At 45.8% G+C, this 6681-nt stretch overlaps 1 pseudogene; it reads left to right on the forward strand.

Moving 5' to 3' along the window:
- Positions 1–3824: 3824 nt before the first annotated feature.
- LOC101601369 lies at positions 3825–4306 on the forward strand (annotated as a pseudogene).
- The last annotated feature ends 2375 nt before the right edge of the window (positions 4307–6681 follow it).

A 6681-nucleotide genomic window follows, 5' to 3' on the forward strand; every position in this document is an offset into this window, starting at 1 on the left:
GATAGTGGCCAGGGCTCACTTGGTCCTGAATATGTAAAGGCCATGGGGGAAGGCAGCTGAGGAGACAGCTCAGGTGGTCAAGCAATTGCCTTGGAAGCTTCAGGTTCTGAGGTGGTTTGTTTTTTTGGTTTTTAAAGGTAGGCTCTCACTCTAGCCCAGGCTAACCTACAACTCACTCTGTAGTCTCAAGGTGGCCTCAAACTCACAGCAATCCTCCTAACTCTGCCTCCTTAGTGCTGTGATTAAAGGTGTGCACCACCATGCCCAGTTTAGGACCTGAGTTTTATACTCAGAACTCACATAAAAATGATCTGGGCATGATGGAATGGTCTTGTAATCCTAGCTCTGAAGATAGGATCCCTGGGGCTCACTAGCCAGACAGGCTATTCTAGTTATTTAGTTCCAGGCAAGTGAGAAACCCTATCACACACAAAAAAAAGGCAGATGACAACAGAGTTGTCTTTTTAGCCCCTACACACACATGCACCCACATGTGCTGCACTGGCTCACACACACACACGCACACGCACACGCACACACACACACACACACACACACACACACACACACAGTAAAAAACGTTTAATGCCTGGTACAGAGTATGTCTTTAATGAATCTAAATACTCTTCCTGAGCTTGAAGGATTCCATTGTTTTTCGAGGGGTAAGAGTCCTTGTCTTTACCACATGGCATTTGGGCCTAAGAATCCTATAGGATCCCTCCTCACCAAGAGTTGAGTTCAACTGTCCTCCCCCACCTGGACTCCATATATCCCACTAGCTTTGTTCCTGGAACCAGGATGAGAGGACATTTTTTTTTTCTCTTTCATTTGGTTTTTCATGGTAGGGTCTTTCTCTAACCCAGGCTGACCTGGAATTCACTATGTAGTCTCAGGCTAGCCTTGAACTCAGTGATCCTCCTACCTCTGCTTCCTGAGTGCTGGGATTAAAGGCGTGCACCACCACACCAGGCAAGGACAACTTTTTTTTTTTTTTTTAGGCAGGATTTCACTCTAGCCCAGGCTGACCTGGAATTCACTATGTAGTCTCAGGGTGGCCTCGAACACATGGCAATCCTCCTACCTCTGCCTCCTGAGTGCTGGGATTAAAGTCATGCACCACCACGCCCAGCTTTAAGGACAATATTTTTGGTGAGACTTGAGATTCTAGATTCAGGAGTGTTTCCTATGATGTAATGCTATATAACTGCACAGGAATGCATGTGTTTTCTCACATGCACAAGTGATCACACACACATGCCCACACATACACACAGACACTATCAAGCAGACATACACATGGAAGCCCCATACATGACAACCTTAGTTGCATTAATGACTCATGCTGTTGTCCTGATTCCATAACTGATCCCCGGAGAGTGTTGTAGGTAAGAAAATGGCAGAGATAACAAATGAAGACTTGGAATGAGAACCCTTTTGGAAAATAACAGTCACTAAGGGCCTCAGGAGCTGATTGATGCCTACCTTACTTGGAATTTAGTAGGTAGTTCTTTTAAACTTGTAGATTGGTGCTCAAACTGTCCATATTTTCAGATATCTGCTAAGGGTCTTGGAACATATAAACTGCAGATAAGGGAAGACATACTGCATTCACTTTTGCATAATTGCGACTCTCCATTATAATATTTATTCATTATTACTTGTTTGTTTCTGGGAGTGCTAAGTTAATATCTCTCTGAAAAGAAAAACATATTTGACTTATTGAAAATATTTAGATGTCCAATTAACTTGGTCCCAACCACAGATAGACCAAGCATATTACTTCCTCATAAAGGGCTTATCTAAAATGGCAAGGCCAACAAAATTGCAATTTGGAGTTCTCCAATAAGCCATTACCAGCCTGTATACTATGGGAATAGATTTCAGACTTTTTCTCAAATTATCAAGCCCCAACAGAAACACACACACAGAGTCCTAATCATATGCCTGTCTGATGGTGTAAAATCACCCATGCATTAAGAATCCCCCCCCCAGGCAACTCTGATGCATATAAAAGATTGATAGCAAATGGTGTTAAGTGGCTTGAAGAAGAGCTTGCCCCATACCCTCAGGCTATCTACCAGGTGAACCTGAAAATAGCAGATCCCAGGGATGAGCAGAGCCTGGCAAGTCACCACTGGCCCATGATTAAGAGACAGCAGAAGGGCGAGTGACCACCCAAAGGGCATTTCCAACTGAGTTTCTAAAGAAGCATCTCTCTGATTTATTTCTTGAAAAAACTTTAGTAAACCTACTCCAATATGAATTTTGCACACATGGCATATCCACTGGGCAACTATGAAGTATGCTGCCCAGTAAGGAAGAGGTGGAGTGGACCTTAGTTTAGAAGACAAATGAGAGCGGTTCCGGGTAAGGCAGATGAAGGAGCCGGAGGGCTCTCACCTGCGGAAATTCTCCTTTTGGCTTCTTCATGTTGAAATAATCAATTTGTACATGAGGATGTGAGTGTGGCATGTATGCATGGATGTGTTTGTATGTTTATAAGTACATATGTGTGTGTGGGTGCACAAGCATTTTTGCGCATGTGCATGTGGAGGCCAGAGGTCAACATCAGGAATATTCCTCAATCACTCTCCAATTTTTTTGTTTTGTTTTGTTTTTGTTTTTGAGGTAGGGCCTCACTCTAGCTCAGGCTGACCTGGAATTCACTCTGTAGTCTCAGGGTGGCCTTGAACTCACTGTGATCCTCCTACCTCTACCTCCCCAGGGCTGGGATTAAAGGCGTGCATCACCACACCCGGTTCACACTCCAATTTCTAATGTGTATGTACATGTGTGTGCGCAGATGCATGCACCCTACATGTATATGTATGGAGGCCAGAGGAAGACGTCATGAGGTGCCCTCCTCTATGACTCTTCTGTCTCATTTCCTGACACAGAGTCTCTCATTGATGCTGGAGCTTGCTTGCACTGGCTTACTGAGGAGCTCCAGTATTCTTTCTGCCTCTGCCACTACTCAAAGCTAGGGTTACAGATATGCGTGCCCATGCCCAGCTTTTTACATGAGTGCTGTGGATCAAACTCAGGCGTTCCTACTTGCACAGCAAGTGCTCTTACCACTGAGCCTTCTCTGTGGCCCCTGAGGTTTTGAGACAGAGCCTTTCACTGAACCCAGATATCACTGACTGGGCTAGACTACCCAGCCAGCAAGCCCCAGGGATACTACTGTGTCTGCCTCCCCAGAACTGGAATAGTAGGAACATACTAACATGCCCAGCTTTGACATGGGTGCTGGGATCCAAACTCAGATCCTTATACTTGAGCAGCAGGCACTTTACTGACTAACCTATTGCTCCAGCCCATGAGGTAACAAGTTTTAAGATAAGCTTTCATTTTGGAAGTTTTAGTCCATGATCCACTGGTCCTATTGCTTTGAGACCTGTGGCAGCTCATCATAGCAGTAGCTTGTGGTGGGAGCACATGGAGAAGCAAAGTTACTCACCTCATGGCTGGGAAATAAGAGAAAGAAGAAAAGGCTGAATCTCACTGTCCCTCAAGGACTAATGCTCAGTGACCTTATGGCCTCTCACTAGGCCCCACCTCTTAAAGGTCCCACCACCACCACCTCCCAATAGATCCCACCCTAGGGAGCCAGCCTTTACCTCATGGAAACTTTGAGTAGCACTTAAAATTCAAATTAAGCAGTGTGCTCTCTATGTTGCTTCAACAGTGTTCAGACAGAACAGACCAGGAGACTTCCAACTGCCTTCCAGTCTCTTCAGTCATAACCTCCAGGACCATCTCCTCACCGTCTGCACCTTCCAGGACCAGCCAGAACCTTCTAACTCCTTATTTCCAGACCAGCCATGACCTCCCAGATTCGTCAGAATTGTTCCACTGAGATGGAGGTTGTCGTCAACTGCCTGGTCAACTTGCACCTGCAGACTCCTACATCTTGCTCTCTCTGAGCCACTCTTTCAACCTGGACAATGTGGCTCCACAGGGCGTGGACCACTTCTTTGGAGAGTTGGCAGAGGAGAAGCACGAGGGTGCCGAGTGGCTACTCAAGATTCAAAACCAGCACAGAGGCCGGCTGAGCGCTCTTCTTCTGTACAGAAGCTTTCTTAAGACCAGTGAGGAAAAGCCCAGGAGGCCATGGAAGCCGCCTTTGGTGCTGCAGAAGAACCTGAACCAGGCTCTTTTGGATCTCCACGCACTGGGTTCTAGCCACACAGACCCCCACCCCCATCTCTGTGACTTCCTAGAGAACCACTTCTCAGATGAGGAGGGGAAGCCCTCGGCCAAACCTGGGCGACTATCTGTTCCAGCCTCTCACCCTGAAGCATGACTGGCTTCTGCACAGCCTTCGGGGACTCCTGCTCTGCCTTAACCACCCTCAGGACCTCCTACACCCAGCCTCCCCAGCCACTAGGCAGCTTTGTAACGCCCAGAGCCCCTCCCCCAAGCCTTGGACCAAATGAAATAAAAGTCTTGTGCAGCAAAATTAAAAAAAAAAAAAAGATTCACATCATAACGCCACATCTACATCGCACCTAAAGCCACACTTCTGGCCACCTGTGACCACTGGGACCCTGAAAAGTAGCTGGGGCATAGCTGTAGGTATGACCAAGATATAAAATACAGAGCAAATTTTGACAACTTATTATTCATACATGCATATACAATTTCTCAATAATTTTCTAGGAATTACATACAGAAATGACATTTTAGAGATACTAAATTACATAAAATCTGTATTACTAAAATTATTTCCACATGTTTGTTTTTTTCAATGTGACTAACAGAATTTTATTTTTGCTTTTGTTTTTATTTTTCAAGGTAGGGTATCACTGTAGCCCAGGCTGACCTGGAAGTCACTCTGTACTCTCAGGGTGGCCTCAAACTCACGGTGATCCTCTTATCTCTGCCTCCCGAGTTCTGGGATTAGAGGCATGCACCACCACGCCAGGCAACTAACAGAAATTTTTAAGTTGTGCCTAAGCTTAACATTTTCATCTCCCATTGTTAACCTACACTAGCATTTAGCTGACATTTTTCTTTATATTTGTTTCTTCCTTTTTAGTTAAGTAAACCTAGCCTTAGCTCAGGCAACAATAATCACGATATCACAGGTATAATGGGCCAGTTACATATTGAAATAAGTACATCAAAGAGCTTGGTCACACACTACCTAAACTCAGCTTCTGTTTGTCCATGGTGTTTAAAACAACACTGTGGAAAATGTGGGTCTACTCAAAATCTTATGGCACTGAGAAGAGAAATGAGCAATACACAATTTAGTACTGTGACCAGAGGGCAAAGCCAGGCTGCTCTTATGTTCAGTGGGTCTGAGGTTGGACTAGCCTGGGGTATCTGGGAGTGGGAATGACCCACACACAAACAAGCTCCCTTGTCACTCACAGGCCAGAACCACACAGTACACAAGTCTCAGCACGGAAGGTGTGGTGTCTGAGTTTCCATTCTGCTCTGAAATTTCACAAGGCTGGTGCCTTTCTTAAAGGGCCAGAAGGAAGTACAGCCAGTGCCTTTGAGTAATTGTGGGCAGGCAATGTCCTTCATGACTTCTGCCACCCCAACAGACTGTCTGGCCACGTTTTTCCTGTTCCTCACCTCTCCACACGCCAGCCCTGCCTCTTGTGGAAATAACCAGTGTTTGTGAGTCAAGACCGTTCTTGGATCCACTGCACTGCTCCAACTGTCCACCTTATCTCAGGCAAGATGGCCTTTTGGGAATATTGCTTTGTCCAAAGGTAAAGACCCTCCAGCAAAGAAGAGAGGTCAGGCCAACTGTTCTTGTCCCACAGCTTTTGACATCTTACCCAGCATACAGTTAGTAAATGATAGTTAGTAAATGCTGAAGAGCCAGGCTATGCACAAGAATGTTACTCTCACCATCTAGAAACCTAGACTCTCAGAAGCTGGAAGACAGATCAGCTGGTAAAGTGAGTGTTTTGCATGCATGAGGACCTGAGTTCCATCCCAGCATCCACATAAAAGCTGAGTACAGTGCCATACCTGTAAATCCCAGCTAGGGACACAGAGATGGAAGGTCCCCTGGAACTTGCTGGCCAGTCAATCTAACCTAATTGATGCTCTGCTCTCCTGATTTAGTGAGAGACCCTGTCTCAAAAAATAACAATGAAAGCGAGGAAGACATCCTATGGCAACCTCCAGTCTACACATGCACACACATCTGATTATACACATATACATACTACATACACACAAAATATGAAGAGAATGCCAACAAGAACTCAAACTGGTTGGGGTCTCAACCTAAGAACATGATAACAGTTGTGGTTGGTCACTGACCAATTCCCACACATAAGGCTTAAGGGTGCGTCGGGTCCTGCACTCTTCAACATATCCTGAAGAAACAGAGCCCAAGACATTGAGTAACCTCCCAAGATCACACAACTTCTAGGTGGTAATGCCAGACTGCACCTTTAACCTGCTCCATGCATTTCCCTCTTCCACATTCCCTATAGGGATGGCAGAAAGCAAGAGAGGCTGTCAGGAGGGCATAGGGTGAAACAGATTCAGTGCAGCTGCCCACATGTCCCTCGAGAATCAACACAAAGGGCTGGTGTGGACTAGCACAACGGTGATGCACCCAGGTGGCTTCTTCTCATTTGTCCCTCTTATCACTACAATCCCACACTCAGCAGAGCCCCCTCAAGGTTATCCTCTGCATGCCCGTCC

Source organism: Jaculus jaculus, chromosome 5, assembly GCF_020740685.1.
Source record: "Jaculus jaculus isolate mJacJac1 chromosome 5, mJacJac1.mat.Y.cur, whole genome shotgun sequence".
Lineage (NCBI taxonomy): Eukaryota > Metazoa > Chordata > Mammalia > Rodentia > Dipodidae > Jaculus > Jaculus jaculus.